Source organism: Pristiophorus japonicus, chromosome 4, assembly GCF_044704955.1.
Source record: "Pristiophorus japonicus isolate sPriJap1 chromosome 4, sPriJap1.hap1, whole genome shotgun sequence".
In the NCBI taxonomy this organism is placed as follows: Eukaryota; Metazoa; Chordata; class Chondrichthyes; family Pristiophoridae; genus Pristiophorus; species Pristiophorus japonicus.
In genome coordinates this window covers 167,355,820-167,382,586 of record NC_091980.1, presented here as the reverse complement: position 1 = coordinate 167,382,586, position 26,767 = coordinate 167,355,820, and the positions used below count along the sequence as shown (strand labels likewise).

General features: G+C 49.7%; 1 protein-coding gene and 1 long non-coding RNA gene across 4 annotated transcripts in view; one reads left to right on the top strand and one right to left on the bottom strand.

The window, feature by feature from the left end:
- The window catches only part of LOC139263163 (uncharacterized), a 50,790-nt gene extending 47,027 nt beyond the window's left edge, over positions 1 to 3,763 (top strand). Inside the window, exons 2-3 of the long non-coding RNA XR_011593054.1 lie at positions 2,389 to 2,545; positions 2,958 to 3,763. This is a non-coding gene — a long non-coding RNA (uncharacterized lncRNA). The remainder of the gene's footprint in view (positions 1 to 2,388; positions 2,546 to 2,957) is intronic.
- Positions 1 to 26,767, bottom strand: part of rad51b (RAD51 paralog B) — a 667,540-nt gene that overhangs the window by 33,884 nt on the left and 606,889 nt on the right. The gene's annotated exons all lie outside the window — the stretch shown is intronic.

Here is a 26,767-nt window from a genome sequence, read left to right as displayed (position 1 = left end):
AACCTCACACTTACCTGCGTTGAAATCTATCTGCCACAGGCTTGGGCCACTCACCACCTTGAAGGAAAGTATATCCTTCTCTAGATAAAGAGACCAAAACTGTGCAAAGTACATATTCATTATCCCTACTCTCTGTCTTCTATTGCCTAACTAGTCTCCTAGCCTAATTTACTTTCAATTCCATGAGCTTTCATTTTAGTTAACAGTCTTTCAAGTGAAACCTTACTAAATACTTATTGGAAGTCCATATAAACTACATCCATAGCCATTCCCCTGTCTACTACTTTAGTTACTTCCTCAAAATATTCAATCAGTTTCGTTGGACATAACCTACCCTTTACAAATCCATGTTGGCTCTTTCTAATCAGCTCAATTTTTTTCTAAGTGCTCAGTCACTCCGTCCTTAATTATAGATTCCAATAGCTTCCCCATAACAGATGTTAGACTAACAGGTCTATAATTTCCTGGTTTCTTTCTCTCACCTTTCTCTACCCTTCTCTCCTCCTTTAGGACACTTCTTTAAATCATTTCGACCAAGGTTTTGGTCGCTCCTCCCAATATCTCCTTTTTCTTGGCATACAATTTTCTCTGATTACACCTTGGCAAAGTGCCTTTTTCTACGTTAAAAGGCACAATGTAATTGTAAGTTGTTGATGGGTTACCAGCTACCGCAGCCATCCAGTACTTCAGCCAAGGGGCCATTCTTCATGCGAGTTGGCAGGATTCAACTGCAAGGAGTCGGATCCTGTCCTCACCCAATGTCCATGTACGCACTTCGTAGCAGAAGTCACTGGACGATGATCGGGAGTGGGAACTCTGCTCCAGGGAGCAAAGGTTAATTATAACACCCACCTTCCAGGACAAATCAGCCCGCTTGATTGGCACCCCATCTACCACCTTAAAGATTAACTCCCTCCATCACTGGCGCACCATGGCTGCAGTGTGTACAATTTACAAGATGCACTGCAGCAACTTGCCAAAGCTTCTTCGGCTGCACTTCCCAAACCCACAACCTCTACCACCTAGAAGGTCAAGGGCAGCAGGCGCATTGGAACACCGCCACCTCCACGTTCCCCTCCAAGTCACACACCATCCTGACTTGGAAATATATCGCTGTTCCTCCATCGTCGTTGGGTCAAAATCCTGGAACTTGCTCCCGAACAGCGCTGTAGGAGTACCTTCACCATACGGTGCGGTTCAAGGCAGCGGCTCACCACCATCTTCTCAAGGGCAATTAGGGATGGGCAATAAATGCTGGCCTTGCCAGCGATGCCCACATCGCATGAACAAATAAAAAAAAACCTTGGGCTAGACTTTCCACTTAGATCGCTATTCCAGCCTTAGCGATGTTTCAGCTTTTAGGATCACTTTCGGCTTTTTATTGGGGGGCGATGTGAAAGGGACCCTAGTGATGCAAAATGGGCCTCAGCGATGTGGAAGGCAAGGCTTCCCTAGCAACGAGTTTCTGCGCATGTGTTTTTTTTGGCAAACAAGTTTTCCCGCGATTCGGGAGGTCAGGGGTCATCCACGCATGCACAGAAGGCAAAGGATGGGGGGAAAAGAGAGAGAGAGAGAAGATAGAGAGGAGAGGAGAGCAGGAGATTCAAAAACAAAGAGAGAGAGAGAGATTAGTATCGCTTAAAATAATAATGTCTGATTCAGAACATAGTCTTCAAGACATGGAGGGGGAAAGAGGAGGGCCAAACCCTTTTCAGATGAGGCAAAAGAGGCCCTAGTCGCGGAAGTGCACTCCCGGTGGGCCCAATTAACCCGGGGTGGACGTGGGAAATCTCCACCCTGGGCCTACCGTAAAATATGGGGTGAGATCGCCGATGTGGTGTCGTCAGTATCCCACGAGGCCAGGGGATCTGACCAGTGCCGGAAGCGCTGGAACAGCCTGGTTGCTTCGGCAAGAGTAAGTATAGATTTTAAATTGTAATGATGCAAATTGTAATTATAAATCTCCAGGATTGAAATTAAGCTTGTTATTCTTGCATATATTCCCTGCTAAGATCTGGACAGGGCTTAGAACCTGAGCCCTTTTTAAGTCAGTCTCTCCGGCTGTTGTCACTTACACAGTGACCCAGCATGGACTGGGGGAGAGCTGCTCTTGCTCACTGTCTATCCTGGAATACTTTGGGACATTAGCTCCTGTCATTGATAAGTTCACCAGCTATCCTGATTCCCACCACTCCCGGGGGCCCTTCAATGGAGATTGTAGTCGAGAGAGATGTTTGTGTCAAGTGTTAGATCCTAAACACGATCTTTATTATAACCATGCATCAATTGTGGATACAAACCCTATTAGTATATAACGTTGGAAACTGTTGTCGCTCCATGATAGTACCTAGTCAATTAGCTTATGCCATGCCCTTGTCACGTTTGCAGAGGAAGTTATCTAAGAATCAGGCTGAGCACAGGCGCTCTGGCGGAAGCCCTGCTCAGCTAATAAAGCTCACCGAGTTGGAGGAACGGGCAGCGGCACTGGTCGGAGGCCACACTTGCTTGGCCACCCGTGTTGAGGCAGAGCCCTCGCTTGCGTCACGTGAGTAATGCAACAAGCAGTGTTAAAGTAATGTAACGTCATTTCATTATAATATACGAATGGTGTCATGTTATGCATGCAGCTATCCCGATTCCCTTGCAGCCTCTGTGCTATTCTCAGGTTGACAACATAAGAGATAAGAGCACCAGCAGGCCATCTGGCCTTCTGTCCCCTTCTCTGTCCGCTCTCCATAAACCTTCACTCCCTCATCATTCTGTCTATCTCCGACTGATCCAGCCTCCACAGCTCTCTGGGTCACTGAATTTCAACTTGGATTTACTACCATGTGATACGTTATTATGCAACGTCTCTTGGTCTCATTTATTGTAGTAGTGATGCTCCTCCTTCTTATGCCAGTGCAGCTCAAGAATGTGTACCCTTCCATTCCAATAAGCTCAATTATATTTTGCAGGTCCAACAACACCCATGTGCAGTGAGGCACGACCGGAACCTCAACCTGCAACTGTGACCCTAGTCATCACCATGGGTGGGGAGGAGGAAGACGATGAGGATAATGAACAGACAACAGAGCAAGAGGAGGAAATCTTTGAAACGGAGGAGGATGTCCCTAGCATCGCTGTGACAGAACTATCACCTGTGGACCTGCGGCCATAACATCGGCTTCAATAGAAGAAGTAGTGAGACCAAGCAGGTTGCAGCCAGCAACGCCAAGGCACATTAGTGCTCACGCCAACCCCACGGAGGTCGAGTCAGCGAGGTCAGCACATGCCTTCTCTGGCCGATCGTATCGAGAGCTTGACCAGACTGCGCATGGAGAGTGTCGCGATAAGTCGCGAGCTCCTCCAGGCGTTTGTGGTATACACGAGGGACATGTCCTGGTGTCTGCTCGTAATTGGGAGGATAGGCAGCAGATGGTCCGGGCGATGCGTGCCCAGACCGCCTCCATCAATACCTTGCAACAGGCGATAGTGGCAGGACACGGCACTGCACTCCAAGGTGTCGTCGTACATACCACCAACACCAGCACACAAGCGAGTCAGGAGGAAGCACTGCCTTCTGACTCGGAAGGCGATTCCGCAGCTGCGTCTTCTCCTCCAACACCCCAAGAGCTGATCGAGCCACTGTCACTCCCTTCCCCCGGGCAGGAAGTCTTGCCGTCGATCCCCAGACTCATCTCAGTACCCGGGGACCAAAACAGGCCGTGGGGGTTAAAACACGGGGGGGGATGAAGGACCTGGAGGGAAACGTGGCCGCAGTTAGGGAGGGGAGTGTTCTATTGTTGTTGTTGTTATTATTGTTATATTGTTCTTATTGTTGTTTTTTAAATTTATTGTTGGTTCACTGTTGGGGTGGGTGGCGTTACAGTTAAATTATTGTTAAATTTTATTGTTAAATCATTAAAAAATTTTATTTCACTTTACAATTGTTGTGCAGTGCCTTCTAATAACGTAAGGTAAGGTAAAACATGAATACAACTGTTGGAAAACATTGGCCAGGCCACACCAGGCAAGGTTGCACCATAATGCAACTGCAACTGTTTTCTTTCCGTAATTATAACTGTGACTGTCCCCAATGTAAGTTCATGCAAAGCGTTCATTTATGAGCCGCTGACGCAACAATTTATCAGCCATGTAACTCCCACAGGGTTTTTCAGTCTTGCGGGGGTGCGTGGGGGCATGGGTTCATCGCCAGGCTGATTGTCCTCCCCGAGGTCGTCACCAGCCTCCTCCTCCTCCTCCACCTCCTCGTCAGCCTCTTCTGCCTCCACTCCATCCTGAGGTGGACCGGCAGCCCCATCTGGCAACTGTTGTCCTCTCCTCATAGCTAGGTTATGCAACACGCAGCACACCACAATAAACTCAGCGACCTGGTCAGGGTGGTATTGTAGGCTGCCTCCAGAGTGGTCCAGGCATCTGACGCAATCCAATTGTCTTTTCAACGATATTGCGTGTAGCTTTCGTTGTAATTGTAAAGTCCTGTCCCCTCAGTACAGATTCACACGAGGCATGTAGTGAAGTCAAGGTCACTCTGGACCTGCATCTTTATTTCACAGCTCTGGAATGCTGCACTTGCCTGAGACCTGTCCTTATATACCTGTCTCTTGCAAGTGCACTCCTGGTGGTAAGGTATGTTGGTGGTTACAGGTCATATCTTATTACAGTCATGTATAGCATGTTAGGATACAGTTATATATAATAATGTAAGATACATGGCATCACCCTCCCCCAAGGTCTTATTGTCTTTTCGGTTCAGTCTCTCAGGTGGTCTACGCTTTCGCGTGGAGCGTCTGAGTTGTGGTTCAGTTGTTTGCCTTGGTGTCTGTTTTTCCTTGGGTGTGGTTGCTGGTATCTCGCCTGGGCTGTCTGTTTCGATTGGTGTGATTGTTGTTGGCTCGCCTGGGCTGTCTGTTGGGATTACCCTTTCCTCAGGTTGTTCCTTCTGTCTGTCCACCAGGTGTGGTGCGAGTTCCACATTGTAGTCTGCCTCTGGTTCCGCAGTATTGTTGGTAAATCTGCTTTTGACTTGGTCTACATGCCTCTGGCAGGTTTTACCATTGTCCATTTGTACTACCAGTAGCCTGTTTCCTTCCTTGCCTGTTACTGTCCCTGCAAGCCATTTGGGACCCCTGCCATAGTTTAGAACAAACACTTTGTCCCCTATCTCATTCCATCTCCCCCTCGAATTTCTGTCATGGTACTCAGTCAGCTTACGGTGCTTTGCCTCAACGATTTCGTGCATGTCTGGGAGGATTAATGAGAGCCTTGTTTTTAAAGTCCTTTTCATCAACAGGGGGGAAACCCAGTCAATGAGTGCGGACGAGATCTGTACGCCAGCAGCAGTCGCAACAGGCAACCCTGCAGTGTGGGACCTTGGATTTTAAGCATGCCTTGTTTAATGATTTGCACTGCTCTCTCCGCCTGGCCGTTGGAGGCCGGCTTGAATGGTGCCGTCTTGATGTGATTTATGCCGTGGTCAATTATAAAGTCTTGGAATTCTGCGCTGATGAAGCACGGACCATTTTCACTGACCAATATGTCAGGGATTCCGTGCGTTGCAAACATGGTTGCGAGGCTCTCCACAGTGGTGGAGGTTGTGCTCGAGTTTAAAGTGGTGCATTCGATCCACTTTGAAAATGCATCTACAACTACGAGGAACATTTTGCCCATGAATGAGCCCGCATAGTCTACGTGCACCCGCGACCACGGTTTGGTAGGCCAGAGCCAGGGGCTCAGGGGAGCCTCCCTGGGGGCATTGCTGAGTTGGGCACAAATGGTGCACCTTCGGACGCAGAGCTCCAAGTCCGCGTCAATACCAGGCCACCAGACGTGGGATCTGGCTTTGGCCTTCATGAGAACGATCCCCGGGTGCTCGCGGTGGAGCTCCCGGACAAATGCCTCTCTGCCTCGCAGAGGCATGACTACTTGGCTGCCCCACATCAGGCAGTCTGCTTGTCGTGATAGCTCATGCATGCGCCTGTGAAAGGGTTTTAATTTCTCGGGGCAGGCATTGCGAGCCTCTGCCCAGTCACCGGTTAGGACACAACTTTTTACTAAGGATAATGTGGGATCACTAGCCGTCCAGGCTCTGATTTGGCGAGCCGTCATGGGCGAACCTGTGGACTCAAAGGCATTGATTGCCATGACTATCTCACAGTCCTGTTCATCAGACCCTTCCGTGGTCACCAGGGCTAGCCTGCTGAGCGCGTCGGCACAGTTGTCTGTGCCTGGTCTGTGCCTTATGGTATAGACGTAGGATGCCAGCTTGAGTGCCCACCGTTGAATTCGCGCCAAGGCGTTGGCGTTTATTGCCTTGCTCTCGGATAGGAGGGATGTGAGGGGCTTGTGGTCGGTTTCTAATGCGAACTTGGCCCCGAAAAGGTATTGGTGCATCTTTTTGACACCGTACACGCACGCGAGCGCCTCCTACTCTACCATTCCGTACCCGCGCTCCGCCCGCAAAAGTGACCTGGAGGCATAAGCTATGGGTTGTAATTTGCCCGCACTATGTTGCAAAACGCACCCGACCCCATACGCTGACGCATCGCATGTGAGAACTAGCTTTTTACCTGGATCAAAGAAAGTCAAAACACTGTTGGAACACAGGTTGCGTTCCTTATTGAAGGCGCGTTCCTGGGCGTCCCCCCAAAACCAATCGTACCCCTTCCTGAGTAGCATGTGGAGAGGCTCCAGCAGCGTGCTTAAGTTCTGCATAAAGTTCCCAAAGTAATTGAGTAGCCTGAGAAAGGCGCGCAGTTCTGAGACATTCCGGGGCCTGGGTGCCAGGCGAATTGCTTCTGTTTTGGACTCTGTTGGGCGGATTCCATCAGCGGCAATCCTTCTGCCCAAAAATTCAACCTCGGGTGCGAGAAACAGGCACTTGGATTTCTTGACTCATAGGCCTACCCGATCCAACCGCTTTCGTACTTCCTCCAAATTACAGAGATGGAGTCGGTGTCCCTGCCCGTGAAAAGTATGTCATCTTGAAATACAACCGTCCCCGGGATGGACTTGAGCAGACTCTCCATGTTGCGCTGGAATATGGCAGCTGCCGACCTGATGCCGAATGGGCATCGATTGTACATGAAAAGGCCTCGATGTGTGTTGATGGTGGTGAGTAGCTTGGATTCCTCGGTCAATTCTTGCGTCATATACGCAGATGTGAGGTCTAATTTTGAGAAAAGTTTACCTCCAGCCAATGTGGCAAATAAGTCCTCCGCTCTGGGCAGTGGGTACTGGTCCTGTAGGGAGACTCTGTTTATGGTAGATTTGTAGTCCTCACAGATTCGTACGGATCCATCAGGCTTCATGACTGGGACGATGGGACTTGCCCAGTCGCTAAATTCCACAGGTGATATAATGCCTTCCCGCAGAAGCAAGTCTAGTTCGTGTTCAATCTTTTCCCTCATCACATAGGATACAGCTCTGGCCTTGTGATGGACCTGTGTGATGTAGATTTTGACTTTGGCCCCTTTGAAAGTGCCCACACCTGGCTGAAAGAGATGTTCAAATCGCTTTATAACTGTTGAGCAGGAGGTCCGTTCCTCTAATGACATGGCATGGACATCATCCCATTTCCAGTTTAGTTTTTCCAGCCAGCTTCTCCCCAGCAGTGCTGCGGGGTCTCCGGGGACAATCCACAGGGGAAGTCAGTTCACTGTCCCTTTGTGTGTGACAGAGAGCATGGCGCTGCCGAGGACTGGTACGATTTCTTTAGTTTGGTGTCGACCCTTGTGAGTTTTGGTCTGTCTCTTTTATGCGGCCACAGTTGTTCAAATTGTTGAACGCCCATGAAAGATTGACTCGCTCCCGTATCCAGCTCCATGTTGACAGATATCCCGTTGAGTAGGACCCTCATCATTATAGGAGGCGTCCTGTTGTAGGAGCAGTGGCCATTGATCGTGTTGACTCGCTGTACATCGGTGTCCCGGGTACTGTCCCCACCATCTTCTGGTCTGCTTTCCGACCCATCCGATTCGTATACCAGCCGAGCTGCCGTTTTTTTTGCACATGCGGGCCAAATGGCCTGTATATTCACAATTTCTGCAAACAGCCTGCTGAAATCGACATCCCCTTGACGAGTGCCCACCCCCACACCTCCAGCACAGACCTGTTCCATTGTTCAAAGTGTTCCCAAAGAATGAGCTGTGTCTGGCTGATCTCTCTTGAGCTTCTCTCAGTTTGTAGTTGATTGCTCGCATTGTGGGTTGATGAGGTGTGAACGGCCGTTCCTGTGGCCCTTAATGGCTTCTGCCTGCTGTCAAGAGCCTGTTCTCCCGGTTTTGTCTGTGTGTGGGGGTAGCAGCTTGTTTAGTGCTGTGAACTTCTTGTTCCGATATTTCGTTAGTTGTCGTACCTGCATTGTAAATCAACCTCGTTTCTTCTTCCCCTACCAAGAATATCTGTGCAACCAGTGCTGCCGCCTCTAAGGTCATGTTCTTGGTTTCTATGAGCTTTCGAAATATGCCTGCGTGGCCTATTCCTTCAATGAAAAAGTCTCTCAGCATTTCTCTCCTCAGTTCATCGGAGAACTCACATAAACTAGCCAACCTCCGAAGTTCCGCCACGAAGTCGGGTATGCTCTGGCCCACACAGCGTCTGTAGTTGTAGAACCTGTGTCTGGCCATGTGTAGACTGCTCGCTGGCTTCAGGTGGTCTCTTACCAGTGTGCTCAATTCTTCAAACGACTTGCTTGCTGGTTTTTCGAGAGCCAACAGATCCTTCATTAAAGCGTATGTTTTCGAGCCACAGCTAGTCAAGAGATGGGCCCTTCTCTTGTCTGCCTTATCATCGCCTAACCAGTCTTTGGTTACAAAGCTTTGCTGGAGCCTTTCTATAAATTCCTCCCAATTGTCTCCCGCATTGTACTTTTCATCTGATCCGTTGTTCGCCATTCTGTGGATTCTGTAATCCCGTAACTCGTCACCACTGTAAAGTCCTGTCCCCTCAGTAGATTCACATGAGGCATGTAGTGAAGTCAAGGTCACTCTGGACCTGCACCTTTATTTCACAGCTCTGGAATGCTGCACCTGCATGAGACCTGTCCTTATATACCTGTCTCTTGCAAGTGCACCCCTGGTGGTAAGGGATGCTGGTGGTTACAGGTCATATCTTATTACAGTCATGTATTGCATGTTAGGATACAGTTATATATAATAATGTAAGATACATGACAGTCATGCTTCTCGGTTTCCGTCAGAGGATTACGCAGGGGGGTCATGAGCCAGCTGGCAAGGCCATATCCTTTATCCCCCAGCATCCAACCATGACATTGTGGCTGCCTGTTAAACAGGTCAGAGACAGCGCTCTCACGCAGGATGAGCGCATTATGGATGCTGCCTGGAAATTTAGCATTAACTGCCGTAATTATTTGGTTGTGGTCGACAATGAGCTGCACATTCAGGGAGTGGAATCCCTTTTGGTTACGAAACACCTCCGCATCCTGTAAAGTTACTTCCAGGGCGATGTGGGTGCAGTCTATTACTCCCGGCACCTTGGGGAAGTTTGCTATTCTCAAGAAACCCAAAGCCCTTCCGGTCTGTGCCTTCCTAGTCATAGGGAAGCTTTTCGAGTCCATCCTGCGAGCGTGAAGGGCTTGAGTCACCTGTCGAATGGAGCAATGTGTTCCATGCTGAGAGATACCACAGATGTCAGCAGCTGAAGCCTGAAAGGAGCCCGATACGTAGAAGGGAAGTGCCGCAGTAACCTATATCTCAACGGGCAGTGCGGTACTGATGGTCTCTCTTAATTAGCTGGCATATCTCAGCAATGACCTCCTTTCGGAAGCGCAGCCTCCTAAGGCACGTGTTATCAGACAAGTTGAGGTACGATTGCTTTTCCTGTAAGTTCGTCGGGTGTACGTTCTCCTCCTCCGCCTCCGCATTAGTCTGCCATCTCTTTGATTGGGCCCTTCACTAAAACCAACTTCAGTCTCCAGCATGTGAGCATTTACAAGTAAAGGTAGAGACGTTACAGACCCCATCACTATCACTATCGCTATAAATGCCCTTTGTACTAAAATAAATATAAATATGTGAGTGGATCAATCAGTAACTAAGGCCCTTAAATAACTCACAAATTATAAACCCCTTCTTTAAGCAGTCTCTCACTTCCTCCGACGTTCAAAATGGCGTCTGTAGTGCCGAGTTCTGTGAGGAGCACCAGGTAAGAGCAGCTTTTCTCCAGCGATGTCCAGTGATCTTCTCGGCGAACGATCAACCCAGCGATGTGTGGGCGATGAGTCAAAAGTTGCGCTGGGCTATGTGTGAGCGATGTGTGGGCGATCACCTCGGCGATGTGACACGAAAGTTGGGCTGGCAATTTTTCAGCGATGCCGGCCCAACTTTCCACTTTTACAGTGAAATGAGCGATAACCTTCCTTTTTGGGCGATAAATGGGCAATGGCCCAGCGATTTAAGTAGAAAGTCCAGCCACTTATCTCCACCCCAGCCATGATCAGCTAACGCAGTACAGACCGAGTAACTAACCAGATACCTTCTTTGCTTGTCTTGCACATCGGCTTTAGCAACTAACCCAGCGGAAGAGCCCTTCAGGTTACATTGTTGGCAGAGAATATTTAGATAATTCAGGCATAATGCTCAGCCTGGCTGCTCTAAACTCCCTGTGCACTGAATATTCTTTCCCACGGTTACAAATTGCTGGAGTGGTTTTAAATTGAATTTACGCGCATGACAGGGATGTGGTGCCAAGTGTCTCCCCTCGGATTCTGCCAAGATGCAAATCAGACAAGGTCAGAAAAGTGGCAGAATGATGGCTGGAATTCTGAAGTTTGATTTGTCGACAATGAAAATTCCTTTAAAACCTTAATTACTGATGTCTCTACATCAGAAGGCACAGCAGTTAATTGAAAACCAGAACAATGGACTTCTTTGTTAGAAATCAGATTCTTATCCAAAGCCCATTTCAGACACTTCCAGGCGCACTGGTCAAAAAGCGGATTATTCAGAGCAGTGACAGATCCGGGGCAATGATAGACATCACAATGTAATTGCCTTCCACTCCAGCAGTTGGCCAAGAGATGTACTGGCTGTTGTCTCTCAAAAGGTTGCCTGCATTTCCCTATTGGTACAGGGCTCAGGAGGCTTGTGGGACAAATATCCCGATCGGTGAGCTTGACAGAACTAGGTCTTGATCCAGTGGCAAGGATTAACCAAGACAACTGGAGACCTCTGCTGCACAGACTTACTGTGCACACATATTGCAATGTGGGCAGGCCCGTGCTGCCTTAGGGCCCTCGCCTCTTCTGGGCCCCAAACTCAAGCCTCTCCCGGGCCCCGATCACGTTGCTCCAGGATCACTCGCCGCTCCTGCGCCCCAACCTCACCGCTCCTGCTGTACTTGCCCACGCTCCAATCACCGACCTGGGCTGGACGACCAGTCCAGTCGCCCTCTTCACTGCCGTCGCCCTCCTGCACCAGCTCGTGCTACTCCCTGGAGTGGTACGCCATCACGCTCGCCGGTCCTTTTAAGGCCCCGACCTGCCGCAGATGTTCCCTCGTATCTTAATGTATCTAAAAGGTGGCCAACAGCAGGGCTTTCTCACGGATTGATCCTTCCAACCGCACAATAGCACTCAACAATGAAGAATTGTTTTCCAACTCCGTGTTCCGGCCAGAGGGAGAGACCATAAACAATGTTTTGAATGTCCTAGTGACAGCAGGTTGTGAATCAAAGCTCTGCCTGGTGACAAGTCTTCCTCTTTGACCTCACGTGTATTCCTGCTCCTTTTCTTGCAATAGGAGTGAAGGGATGGTGTGTATACCTACTGCTTGCAGTACTAAAGCCTGGGGAACATGTGGCGTTCACGTGTCAGGGCTCTTCGAGCGTTGTCATCCATTTTGAAGCAGTTAAGCATCTTTTGCTGCTTTTCTCAGTTGGGAAGTAGAACTACGCACCAGAATACTGTCAAAGCAATACCACGATTCGGATAAAAACTTCATTCAGAGAATAGTCAAAACACTTCTTTCTGCCTCTTTAGCTCGAACAGTATTCAGTATAAGGACCAGAAAGTCTCGTTACTATGAAGAAAATGGGTACTAAAAAAGCCAACATGTCCACTTGGGCAAAACGCCTCTACCCCTAGGCCTCAGGCTGTGAAATCTTTCCCGTCTGAAAGACAGACTCTGGGAAGTGCATAAGTGTAACAAAGAGAGGTAGAGAGGCAGAGAGGTTTAGGGAGGGAAGTTCAGAATTTAGGGCTTTGGCAATTGAAGGGGCAGCCACCAATGGTGGAGCGATTAAAATCAGGCCAGAATTGGAAGAGCGCAGATATCTCGGAGGGTTGTTGGACTGGAGGAGATTACAGAGATAGGGAGGGGTGCGGCCTTTGAATGATTTGAAAACAAGGATGAGAATTTTAAAATCGAGGCGTTGCTTAACCGTGAGCTAATGTAGGATAGCGAGCCTAGGGATGATGGATGAAAGGGACTTGGTGCAGCTTGCAGACGTTTCCCTTCTATTTCAGATTCACAAATCATTGAAAGTAGCAGGTTAATAAGGCCATAAAAATGCAAACAAAGCACTGGGGTTCATTTTTAGAGAATTAGAATTGAAAAGCAGAGAAGTTATGTTAAACTTGTATAGAGCTTAGGTTAGACCACAGTTGGAGTACTGTGAACAGTTCTGGTCTCCATATAATAAAAAGTTATAGAGACACTATAGAAGATGCAGAAAGGATTTACCAGGATGATACCAGAACTGATAGGTTGTAACTAACAGAATAAACTGAAAAGGCTGGGGCTCTTTTCTCTGGAAAAGAGAAGGTTAAGAGGTGACCTTATAGAGATCTTTAAAATTATGAAGGGGTTTGATAGGGTGGACAGAGAGATGTTTCCACTTGTGGCGGAGACCAAAGCTAGGGGTCATAAATACAGTGACTTGGAGTTCAGCCTCTGAATGTGCGTAGACGCAAGCGTCGTCCGCGTGCTGTAGTTTGATGACAGAGGATGGGACGGTCTTGGATCTGGCCTGGAGACGACGAAGGTTGAACAGATTCCCACTGGTTTTATAGTTTAGTCCCACTCCAGCGGAGAGGTGTGGAGTGTGAAGTGGAGCATTGCAGTGAGGAAGATCGAGAAGCCCGATGACGCAGCCCTGCTTGACCCCGGTCCGGACGTTGATTGGGTCTGTGGTGGATCCGTTGGTCAGGATCACGGCTTGCATGTCGTCGTGGAGCAGGTGGAGGATAGCGACAAACTTTTGGGGGCAGCCAAAACGCTCCATAGTCCCTCGCGGTTGACAGTGTCAAAGGTCTTTGTAAGATCAAAGAAGGCCATGTACAAGGGTTGGTGCTATTCCCTGCATTTCTCTCGCAGTTGTCGCGCCGTAAAGATCAGGTCCGTTGTGCCCCGTAGGGGACAGAATCCATACTGTGGCTCTGGGAGGAGCTCCTCGGCCACAGGGAGAAGACGGTTGAGGAGGATTCTAGCGATGACTTTCCCAGTGGCTGATAACAGGGAGATTCCTCTGTAGTTGCCGCAGTCGGACTTGTCCCCTTTTTTAAAGGTGGTCACGATTACTGCATGTCTGAGATCTCGCGGCATGCTCTCCTCCTTCCAGATGAGAGAGATGAGGTCATGCATTCATGCCAATAGCGTCTCTCCGCCATATTTTAGTGCCTCAGTGGGGTTTCCGTCCGCTCCCGATGCCTTGTTGTTCTTGATCTGACGGATGGCCTTTTCTATCTCGGCAGGGCTGGGGTATTGCTGAGGTGGTGGCGGGTAGCATGTTGCATCCCCGCCGGCACCTGGGAGTCACTGGCCCAGGACCGCCCGGGGTGGAGAGGGAGCATCCAGGAGGGCGCTGAGCATCTCGATCTCGTCGCCGAGAGCATGCAGAGACTAGGCGTGGACGGAGGAGGGAGCATGCAACAGACTGGGCTCCCCACCCACCCTTTCCTTCGGCGACTGCCTGTCCCACCTGTGACGGAGGCTGTGGTTCCCGTGTTGGACTGTGCAGCCGCCTGGGGATACACTTTTGGAGTGGAGGCAAGTCTTCCTCGATTTCGAGGGACTGCCTATGATGATAATGATGTTCCCCGCTGTGTGTGCAACCTGGGTGTCATGTTTTCCGACCACATATCCGCTGGGACCGTCTATTTCCACCTCCGTGGCGTCGCCCGTCTCCGACCTTGACTCGGCTTGTCCGCTGCTGAGGCCCTCATCCGTGCTTTTGTTGCCTCTGGACTTGGCTATTCCGGCGCGCTCCTGGCTGGCCTCCCACATTTTACCCTGCGTGGAGTAGGAGTGGTCTGGGGCTCGGCTGCCCATGTCCTGGCTCGTGCCGGGTCCCGTTCGGCCATCGCCCCTGTGCTCGCTCCTGGTTGAGCAACGCCTCGATTTCGGGGTGCTCGTCCTTGTTTGCGGGTCCCTCTGTGGCCTCGCCCCTCCCTGTCTCTGTGGTCTCCTCCAGCCCCACAAGCCCCCCCGGATGTCTGCGCTCCTCTGGTTCCGCCCTTCTCGGCCTCCCTGATTGTAACTGCTCGGCCCTTGGTGGCCGTGCCTTCTGTTGCCTGGCTCCGGGCTCTGGAGCTCTCTGCCTGAACCTCTCCGCCTCTCTACCTCTCTTTCCTCCCATGGGCCGTTCCTTGGAACATGCCTCTTTGCCCAAGCTTTTAGTCACCTGAGCTAATTTCTGCTTCTGCGGCCCTGCACAGCGCCTTGGGACATTTCGGTGCTTTGGAGGCACTATATAAATACACGTTGTTGTTGTGGTGCCAGCAAACACGGTATCCATTTTATGCCGTTCTGCAAGTCTGGCCGTGCCCTCCAGTTCAGGCTGTGCGTCACTTGTCTTCACCTCACACCCCCGCCTCATAATGAGGTGAAGAAATTCACAAACTCTTCCAAGCAAACTAAAGGGGTTAGAAAGTCGTCTTCGCTGATATGGCATCGGCCGCCCGTCACACTCCCCGCCCGATATTCTGTGACGTTGAAGATAATCGTGCATGGCAGGTAGACTTTAGCAACTTCAAAGAACTCTGGAAAGCACCAAAAACTTGTCATAGCGACGGGCAGTAGAAATCAATCAGCAGCTAATCGGTAATTAGTATGATGATCCCTTTAAATAGTGCTGCTGGGCAGGGGGTCCTTCCTGCTGCTGGACACGTCTTCAGCTGACTGCGTTTAAGAGAAGACGTTAGCTGGAGCGTTGAGCTCCTAACTGGCAGCGCTGGTGTCAAATCAGTGCGTCATCGCCACTCTGCATACTTACGGCGGACGCTCCCTGTGCGCACGCTAACACCTGACCCTGATGGCGCAGCACATGTCACGGACGTCATTTTGGAACCTAAATGGCACTAGTAGCCTCGAAACAACGGGCGCTACAGAGCTGCATTTTGCAGCCTCTGTCTCCATTGCAGCTCTGAGCTGTCCAGTAGTGTAGTATTGTGCTGTGTTTCTTTGATATAACTCCAGCACCATGATTCCTCCTGCAATGAGTACCTCATTTCTGCTGGGTTGTCTGACTGTGACCCAATGCGCAGGTCAGGCCTAAAAAGCAGAAAACTTCAGTCCTCAATTCTATGTCTTGTCTTCTTGCTTATGCCTTAATGAGTATATGGCCTCTGGTTTCACTTACGTGACACAAGAAACAGATACAACAACTTGTATTTATATAGCGCCTTTGATGTAGTGGAACGTCTCAATGCGCTTCGCAGGAGTGTTGTGGGACAAAATAAATAAATTTGACGCCGAGCCATATAGGGATAGGCTGGAGCAGGTGACCGGAGGTTTGGTGGGAGGTAGGTTTTGAGGAGTATCTTAAGAAGGAAGGGAGAGCCGGGGAGGTTTGAGGGGAAAGTTCCGGAGTTTGGGGCCTGGGCGGCTGAGGTTAAGCGATTGTGATCGAGGATGCTCAGGACAGCAGGATTGGGGGAGCGCAGAAATCTCGGAGGGGTGGGGGGGTTGTGGGGCTGGGGGAGGGGGTGAGGCCATGGAGGGATTTATAAACGGGGATGAGAATTTTGAAGTCGGGATGTCTCTAGTCCGGGGGCCGGTGGGGGTTGGCGGGCACGGGGGTGGTGGGTGGTCGGGACTTGGTGCGGGTTGGGACACGGGCTGCCGAGTTTTGAATGGCCTCGGGTTTGCGAGGGGTGGGGTGTGGGAGGCCAGCCAGGAGTGGGTTGGGGTGGTTGGTTCTGGAGGTGGCGGGGGCGTGGGTTTCGGCAGCTGGTGGGCTGGGGTGGGGGCAGGGATGGGCGGTGTTGCGGGGGTGGAGGTGGCCAGTTTTGGTTGTGCCACGAATGTGTGGCCAGAAGCTCACTTCAGGGTCAAATGTGATGCCTAGGTTGCGAACAGTCTGGTTTAGCCTCAGATAGATGCTAGGGAGAGGGATGGAGTTAGTGGATAGGGGATGGAGTTAGTGGATAGGGAACGCAGTTTGTGGTGGGGACCAAAGACAACGGCTTCAGTTTTCCCAATATTTAATTGGAGAAAATTTCTGCTCATCCAGTACTGGGTGTCGGACAAGCAGTCTGACAATTTAGAGACCTTGGAGGGGTCGAGAGAAGTGGCGGAGGTAGAACTGGGTGTCATCAGCGTACATGTGGAAACTGATACTGTCTTTTCGGATGATATCGCCAAGGGGCAGCATATAGATGAGAAATAGGAGGGGACCAAGGATAGATACAGGTTTGATCTTGTGCAGAAGAACTGAAAGAGGCCTAGTGACTTGTGCAGTTCAGATTGCTGGTCGAGCATTAGTGCTGGAAGGTTGGATTCTCAATGTGAGGGCCAAGGTAGCTTTCATAGAGAGAAGCCATACATGTCAAAGATCACCTTGGTAGATTTGAGCTTCTTGTGGCTGCAGAAATCACAAGTGACATCGCCAGGTCTAATGGTAGACCCGTCTGTTTTCTTGCCTGACTTTGTGAAGCTGAGCACCATTTTCCCAAGTTAATATTTTTTGTAAAGACCAAGCCCTAGAAATGTAGTCTCCAACATAGCGGGCTGGTAGCGCATGCTCGTTATGAGCCAGAGAGGTGCGACTCCAGCCATATTTGTTAAGACCAGCAAAATCAGAGGCCGTGCCCCATGGCTGAAATAGGCTTTAGTGCCTTTTCAGGCGGAGGAGCGACGAGAGATCGTGGTGCAGGTGCGGCGAATGAAGGTTCGGGGCCCAGAAGAGCCAAGGGCCCAGGGGCAGCACGGGCCAGCCCACACTGTGATATGTGTGCGCACTGAGTCCGTGCAGCAGAGCAGGTCTCCAGTCGTCCTGGTTAATCCTTGCCACTGGATAAAGCCCTAGCTCTGGCAAGCCCATGTGGCTGATGTGCAACGATCACCACATGTTAAAAAACCCATGCACAGGCATCTTCCACCCCCTCAATTGGAAGGGGTGGAAGGACTGGAACATCGGGTCCTTCATTGAAACATCTGTGAACTCTTGTGGAAGCAAGTCATCCTCATTCGAGGGACCGCCTATGATGATAATATGATAGTCACTAATAAATCTAATAAGGAATTCAGGAGAAACATTTTTACCCAGAGAGTGGTCAGAATGTGGAACCTGCTACCAGATGGAGTAGTTTGAGGCGAATAACATAGATGCATTAAGGGGAAGCTAGATAAATACATGAGGGAGAAAGGAAGAGAAGGATGTGTTGATAGGCTGAGATGAAGTAGGGTGGGAAGAGGTTTGTGTGGAGCATAAATACCGGTATAGACCAGTTGGGCCGAACGGGTGGTAATCTGGCAAAGTGGATCGTTATAGAACCCACATGAATATCAGTCCATTCAACTTCCCAAATGTAACTTGCTGTTAGCACCGTACATTCTGCCCAAATCTGCTAAACCAGAGCCAACACAGATGTCAGTGCAGCTCGCATGTTTCTCCCTACCAACAAAGAATATTTCTGGCTTTCAAACCGAAAAATATGTAATTGCAAATATTTAACAAAAATCATAACCAGTATTCACATCCAAAGCAATGACGCTGACTGAGTAATGTGCAACATTTGGAAGTAATCTGTCACGGTGAAATGATGATAAATTCAGTGACATTGTCACAGAGCAATAAACCCTTTCAGCCCTGAACCTCCCCCACCCCCTCTTCTATTGCCCTGTCTGACCCAGACTGCTCCCTCTTCTATTGCCCTGTCTGACCTGGACCACCCCCTCTTCTATTGCCCTGTCTGACCTGGACCATCCCCTCTTCTATTGCCCTGTCCGACCCAGAGCGCTCCCTCTTCTATTGCCTTGACCGACCTGGACCGCTCACTCTTCTATTGCCCTGTCTGACCCGGAGCGCTCCCTCTTCTGTTGCCCTGTCTGACCTGGACCGCTCCATCTTCTATTGCTCTGTTGCACCATAGCCACTCTTTTCCCCACTATATTGTCCCTTCCTGTCTCACCCTGACATTACCAAATCCAGCAGTAATACTATGTATGAGTGTGTGCGTGTGCATGTGTATGTGTGCGTGTGTATGTGTGAGAGACACTGTTCACATCCCACCTGATGTATTCTTTAGCATATGGACAGAAAGGTGAGAAAGGAGCTGTAGCCCCATCAGTACTTGCACTGCCCATCAGATGGTGTAACCTTGTGCATTATCCTAGGTGTTTGCTAGTGCTGTTGGGGAGGAGTTAAACTAATATGGCAGGGGGATGGGAACCAATGCAGGGAGACAGAGGGAAACAAAAAGGAGACAAAAGCAAAAGACAGAAAGGAGATGAGGAAAAGTGGAGGGCAGAGAAACCCAAGGCAAAGAACAAAAAGGGCCACTGTACAGCAAAATTCTAAAAGGACAAAGGGTGTTAAAAAAACAAGCTTGAAGGCTTTGTGTCTTAATGCAAGGAGTATCTGTAATAAGGTGGATGAATTAACTGTGCAAATAGATGTTAACAAATATGATGTGATTGGGATTACAGAGACATGGCTCCAGGATGATCAGGGCTGGGAACTCAACATCCAGAGGTATTCAGTATTCAGGAAGGATAGAATAAAAGGAAAAGGAGGTGGGGTAGCATTGCTGGTTAAGGAGGAGATTAATGCAATAGTTAGGAAGGACATTAGCTTGGATGATGTGGAATGGGTAGAGCTGCAGAACATCAAAGGGCAAAAAATGTGAGTGGGAGTTGTGTACAGACCTCCAAACAGCAGTAGTGATGTTGGGGAGGGCATCAAACAGGAAATTAGGGGTGCATGCAATAAAGGTGCAGCAGTTATAATGGGTGACTTTAATATGCACATAGATTGGGCTAACCAAACTGGAAGCAATACGGTGGAGGAGGATTTCCTGGAGTGCATAAGGGATGGTTTTCTAGACCAATATGTCGAGGAACCAACTAGGGGGGAGACCATCATAGACTGGGTGTTGTGTAATGAGAGAGGATTAATTAGCAATCTCATTGTGCGAGGCCCCTTGGGGAAGAGTGACCATAATATGGTGGAATTCTGCATTAGGATGGAGAATGAAACAGTTAATTCAGAGACCATGGCCCAGAACTTAAAGAAGGGTAACTTTGAAGGTATGAGGCGTGAATTGGCTAGGATAATTTGGCGAATGATATTTAAGGGGTTGACTGGATGGGCAATGGCAGACATTTAGAGACCGCATGGATGAACTACAACAATTGTACATTCCTGTCTGGCGTAAAAATAAAAAAGGGAAGGTGGCTCAACCGTGGCTATCAAGGGAAATCAGGGATAGTATTAAAGCCAAGGAAGTGGCATACAAATTGGCCAGAAATAGCAGCGAACCTGGGGACTGGGAGAAATTTAGAACTCAGCAGAGGAGGACAAAGGGTTTGATTAGGGCAGGGAAAATGGAGTACAAGAAGAAGCTTGCAGGGAACATTAAGACGGATTGCAAAAGTTTGCATAGATATGTAAAGAGAAAAAGGTTAGTAAAGACAAACGCAGAACCCCTGCAGTCAGAATCAGGGGAAGTCATAACGAGGAACAAAGAAATGGCAGACCAATTGAACAAGTACTTTGGTTCAGTATTCACTAAGGAGGACACAAACAACCTTCCGGATATAAAAGGGGTCAGAGGGTCTAGTAAGGAGGAGGAACTGAGGGAAATCCTTATTAGTCGGGAAATTGTGTTGGGGAAATTGATGGGATTGAAGGCCGATAAATCCCCAGGGCCTGATGGACTACATCCCAGAGTACTTAAGGAGGTGGCCTTGGAAATAGCGGATGCATTGACAGTCATTTTCCAACATTCCATTGACTCTGGATCAGTTCCTATCGAGTGGAGGGTAGCCAATGTAACCCCACTTTTTAAAAAAGGAGGGAGAGAGAAAACAGGGAATTATAGACCGGTCAGCCTGACATCGGTAATGGGTAAAATGATGGAATCAATTATTAAGGATGTCATAGCAGTGCATTTGGAAAGAGGTGACATGATAGGTCCAAGTCAGCATGGATTTGTGAAAGGGAAATCATGCTTGACAAATCTTCTGGAATTTTTTGAGGATGTTTCCAGTAGAGTGGACAAGGGAGAACCAGTTGATGTGGTATATTTGGACTTTCAGAAGGCTTTCGACAAGGTCCCACACAAGAGATTAATGTGCAAAGTTAAAGCACATGGGATTGGGGGTAGTGTGCTGACATGGATTGAGAACTGGTTGTCAGACAAGAAGCAAAGAGTAGGAGTAAATGGGGACTTTTCAGAATGGCAGGCAGTGACTAGTGGGGTACCACAAGGTTCTGTGCTGGGGCCCCAGCTGTTTACACTGTACATTAATGATTTAGACGAGGGGATTAAATGTAGTATCTCCAAATTTGCGGATGACACTAAGTTGGGTGGCAGTGTGAGCTGCGAGGAGGATGCTATGAGGCTGCAGAGCGACTTGGATAGGATAGGTGAGTGGGCAAATGCATGGCAGATGAAGTATAATGTGGATAAATGTGAGGTTATCCACTTTGGTGGTAAAAACAGAGAGACAGACTATTATCTGAATGGTGACAGATTAGGAAAAGGGGAGGTGCAACGAGACCTGGTGTCATGGTACATCAGTCATTGAAGGTTGGCATGCAGGTACAGCAGGCGGTTAAGAAAGCAAATGACATGTTGGCCTTCATAGCGAGGGGATTTGAGTACAGGGGCAGGGAGGTGTTGCTACAGTTGTACAGGGCCTTGGTGAGGCCACACCTGGAGTACTGTGTACAGTTTTGGTCTCCTAACCTGAGGAAGGACATTCTTGCTATTGAGGGAGTGCAGCGAAGGTTCACCAGACTGATTCCCGGGATGGCGGGACTGACCTATCAAGAAAGACTGGATCAACTGGGCTTGTATTCACTGGAGTTCAGAAGAATGAGAGGGGACCTCATAGAAATGTTTAAAATTCTGATGGGTTTAGACAGGTTAGATGCAGGAAGAATGTTCCCAATGTTGGGGAAGTCCAGAACCAGGGGACACAGTCTAAGGATAAGGGGTAAGCCATTTAGGACCGAGATGAGGAGAAACTTCTTCACCCAGAGAGTGGTGAACCTGTGAAATTCTCTACCACAGAAAGTTGTTGAGGCCAATTCACTAAATATATTCAAAAAGGAGTTAGATGAAGTCCTTACTACTAGGGGGATCAAGGGGTGTGGCAAGAAATCAGGACTGGGGTACTGAAGTTGCATGTTCAGCCATGAACTCATTGAATGGCGGTGCAGGCTAGAAGGGCCGAATGGCCCACTCCTGCACCTATTGTCTATGTTTCTATGTTTCTATCCTCCAACCACTCGTAATGCTAACTCTGGGGTGGAAAAGGCAAAAAAATAATAATTTAAATGCAAATTAGCCCAGCTCCACCTGAGAACTTGATTAACCACGTGATCCAATGTAATATACTGGCAGTAAGCGGGTGTGCTGACTCCTCACCAGACTCCTATATATTAAAAATAATGGTTTCTCCCCCATCTCTCCTCAAGGTGCCGACTCTTTCTGGGGTAGTCTCTCCGGCTCCAAGATACTTTCTGGAACCTCACACAAGTGCTCATGTTCTTTAAGTGTGAGGCTAGGCAGTGATCATCAGCGGGCTCTTCGACAGTGGGATGTGGGAGGGATGAGAAACCATCCTGATCTCAGGCAACATCCACAAACGTGCACTTTCCAAGCGAGAGTCACTGGGTAAGTCAGGAGAAGAACCTTGGCCATGAGCCAATGATACCAATTGTACACGCCAACTACTAGTCTAGGTGTGATCAGCTAACTCAGCTTGGATACGGGATCAAATCTAGGACCTCGAGTCTTTGCAGTACAGTACTATTGTACCTTTGCACACTAGGCCATCAGTGGTTTGTATTTTTATTTTTATCAACATCATCTATTCGCTATCTCACCTAGTTTCGGGACAAGTCTGTTCTTGGCTCCTTGTTATATTACAAGCTTGCCCACAAAAATTACATCACAAAAGACATGTTAAACATTTGCATATGATTGCTGCAGCTCTCCCCTTGTTTGCTCGGAAAGGGCATAGCTTGCATTCTTTATTGTGCAGTGTGAAAGGTCATTATGATCCTATGTGCTGCACTAAGTGGGCCAGTTCATTAAAGCCGCTCAATGGTCTGTCTGTATCCAATTCAATTAAAACCTTTGGAGGTCTGGAAAGAAAGCAAGTACTGAAGCTGCCGACTTGGACTGTGGTCCATCATTTACGCAGCCGTGCATGTCAATCACTTCCTGTTAGCAACCAATTTCATTTCTTAAAATAATGAGCTGCGATCAGGAATTCTGCTCCCCAAGGTTGCTAAATAATCCCAGATCTGGTGCAGGGTGATTCATTCTTTCTAAACCGCATGCTTTGAAATGGAGGAAACTAGAAGGGACAGACATGCATTTTGGTTTCCTAGTTTTCTTCTCAGTGGGCAGAAAGTGCCTCTGAGTGCCGTCTAGAGTAGAGGTTCCCAAACTTTACTTATTGCGAACCCCCTTCCAGATCTACCAACTAGCCCTACCAGCATACAGGTTTAGTATTTTAACCCCTTTAATGCTCAAGCATAGTATAAAATGTACAACGACTTAAATGTTGAGTCAGAATTTGTTGTCTCACCAGTGCACTGGTACTGGATACAAATTTCATTACTTTGCTTCTCATCACTGATACTTTGTGTGTTCATCTTAACACTACCTGTCTTTAGCCATCTGTTCATTTAATTGTTACGTATAGGCAGTATAGTTATAGTGCTCTCCCACATTCCCCCCTCAGTCCCTCCTTCAGTCCCTCACTCCTCCCTATGTCACTCCCTCACTCACTCCTCCCACACTCCAGCCTCACCCCACCTCACTCCTGAAAATAAACAACTTAGTTCTGAGCTCAGTTAGACTGGACAGTTGCTGGGCAACTGAAACCACGCTGTAGTGTACCAGGGGGTCACAGTCTAAGGATAAGGGGTAGGCCATTTAGGACCGAGATGAGGAGAAACTTCTTCACTCAGAGTGGTTAACCTGTGGAATTCTCTACCGCAGAAAGTTGTTGAGGCCAGTTCGTTGGATATATTCAGAAGGGAGTTAGATATGGCCCTTACGGCCAAAGGGATCAAGGGGTATGGAGGGAAAGCAGGAAAGGGGTACTGAAGTTGAATGATCAGCCATGATCTTATTGAATGGCGGTGCAGGCTCGAAGGACCAAATGGCCTACTCCTGCACCTAATTTCTGTGTTTCTATGATTGGAGGTGAGGACTCTGTACATCATCATCTGTGCATCTGCATTCTCATTGGGACATCTTGAAGCAAATTAACTACTTTATATTACAATTAATAAATTCCACCATTAGACAATTTCTCCAGCGCCCCCCCCAGCCCCCCGCCCCCCCCCCCTCCCCAGAGATGTCTAACCAATTTCTATGTTTCGATGTTTCTATGTTTGGGTACCCTTGGACTCTAGCACAGCCATGGCTATACAGTAGTGATAACGGTGAACTTCAATTACCCAAATTAGACTGGGATAGTAACAGTGTAAAAGGCAAAAAGGGGGAGGAATTTCTGAAATGTGTACAAGAGAACTTTTTGATCAGCCCAACAGGGAAGGAAGAGTGCTGGATCTAGTTCTGGGACACAAAGATTAGTGGGAAAGCGGGTTGTGCAGAGGACTCAGAGGCTGCAAGGAGATTTGGATAGGTTAAGCGAATGGGCTAAGATTTGGCAGATGGAATACAATGTCAGAAAATGTGAGGTCATCCATCTTGGAAAAAAAAACAGTAAAAGGGAATATTATTTGAATGAGGAGAAATTACAACATGCTGCGGTGCAGAGGGACCTGGGGGTCCTTGTACATGAAACTCTTTTGGAGTTTACCTGAAAAAACATAAACATTAAACCGTGCCACCCGCCCTGGATGACACACCAGACATTTACAAGGCCCTTTTTTTCTTTTTTGTGGTTTTTTTTTTGTGTTTTTCTTTTTTTTTGGTTTTATTTTTGGGCATTAAAATCACATTTTTTCCTCCAGTGCCCCCTATAAAAGGGGAGGGGGACACTAAAAGCACCGGAAATTAAAACAAATTAAACTTTAAAACATAAAATCAAATTAAAATTTGGTTGCCGGGCGTGACGATGCACTCCAGTCCCTCCAGTGCCCACCTCTCGCGGAAGGCCGCGAGCGTACCGGTGGACACCGCGTGCTCCATCTCCAAGGACACCCTGGACCGGATGTACGCGCGGAAGAGAGGCAGGCAGTCAGGTTGAACGACCCCCTCGACCGCCCGCTGCCTGGACCGGCTGATGGCACACTTGGCCGTGCCCAGGAGCAGTCCTACGAGGAGGCCCTCGGACCTACCCGCTCCCCTCCGCACAGGGTGCCCAAAGATCAGGAGAGTGGGACTGAAGTGCAGCCAGAATTTCAGGAGCAGCCCCTTTAAATAATAAAACAGGGGCTGCAACCTCGTGCATTGCATAAAAACATGGAACACGGACTCTTCCAGACCGCAGAAATTGCAGGCGGCCTGGGAGTCCGTGAACCGGCTTAAAAATTTGTTGCACGGCACTGCTCCGTGCATCACCCTCCAGGCCAAGTCCCCGATGAATAGTGGGAGGACTCCCGCATAGAGTGCCCTCCATCGGGGACCCCCGCCTCCTCCAGACGGCAAGATGGTACGCCATGGCGTGTCCGGACGGCCGGCGAGGATGGCAGAGTTGAGAGTGTGCAGGAGCAGCCCGTACAGGAAACCCCTCCGCGCGGAACTGAAAGGCACGGAGGGGATTTCCTCGAGGCGGCTCAAGTTGTGAGGCGCCGGCTCCCGAGGGAGGTTCCGGGGTTTGGCGCCGATGAGGAATTCCGTCCGGACGGGGGTCAGTTCGGACGGGATCTCCCCACGTGCTTGAGCCTCCTCGATGCACCTAACAGAGTCAGGGCCCAAAGCTGTTTTTAGCGACTCGATGGCTTCAGCCGCGCGGCAGACGTTGGCTGAATTTAGGCGCCGCGCCAGCGTGTCTGGCGCCATCCAGCCCGCTCCTCCGCCATCGAGCAGGTCCCTGACCCTGGTACCTCACCAGCCACAGCCCTCTCTTCCGACCGCCACATGAAACCTCGGTCGTGGAGGTACGGATTCCCGAGCAGCGGCTCCTGCAGGACAGCCGCCACTCCAGCCGGCGGAGAGCTGCGCTTGGTGGAGACTTTGTTCCAGACCCTGATGAGCTCCTTGTAAAAGACAGGCAGCTCCTGGAGGGCGGTCCTGACACCCCCCAAGTTCACAAACAGGAGCTGCGTGTCGTAATTGAGGTCGCGCTGCTGGCGGAAGAAATACGTCGCCAGAGCACACCACCTAGGAGGGGGCTCGACGTAAAGGTATCTCTGCAGGGTCTGAAGACGGAAAGTCGCGAGCTGGGCGCTGACGCACACCAACGACTGACCGCCTTCCTCAAGCGGGAGACTCAAGACCGCGGCAGAGACCCAGTGCTTCCTGTTGTTCCAGAAGAAGTTCACCAGCTTCTTCTGTATCTTGGCGACAAACGCAGGGGGAGGGGTCAAAGTGACCAGCCGGTACCACAACATTGCGGCCACCAGCTGGTTTATGACTAGCGCTCGACCCCTGTAGGACAGCACTCGGAGCAGTCCTGTCCAGCGCCCTAGGCGAGCGGCGACCTTGGCCTCCAGCTCCTGCCAGTTCGCCGGCCAGGCTTCCTCGTCGGGGCTAAGGTAGACTCCCAGATAGAGGAGATGGGTCGTGCTCCAGGCAAAAGGCCTGAGCTCCTCCGGCAGGGAGTCCACCCGCCACTGACCCACCAGGAGTCCAGAACATTTTTCCCAGTTGATTCTGGCGGAGGATGCGGCCGAGTAAATCTCCTGGCACTCACACATCCTCCGCAGGTCAGCGGGATCCTCTACCGCGAGGAGCACGTCATCGGCGTAAGCCGAGAGGACGACCTCCACGCCCGGCCCTTGCAGAGCCAGTCCCGTCAACCTCGTCCACAGGAGGCGCAGGAAAGGCTCCACGCAGATGGCATATAACTGGCATCCCTGGCGCACCCCTCTCCTAAAGCGAAGGGGCGCCGTCAAGGACCCGTTAACCTTAATCAGACACTCCGCAGCGGCGTACAAAAGTCGGATCCGGGCGACGAAATGCGTTCCGAACCCGAAAGCACACAGAGTTCCGAGCAGATAGTCGTGATCCACCCTGTCGAACGCCTTCTCTTGGTCGAGAGATAGGAAGGCGACCGACAGACCAGCCTCCTGGGAATGATGGATGAGGTCCCGGACCAGATGGATGTTATCGTGGATTGTCCGGCCCGGGACCGCGTAGGACTGGTCGGGGTGGATCATGTGGTCCAGCACGGTGCCAAGGCGAGCAGACATCGCCCTGGCGAAGATT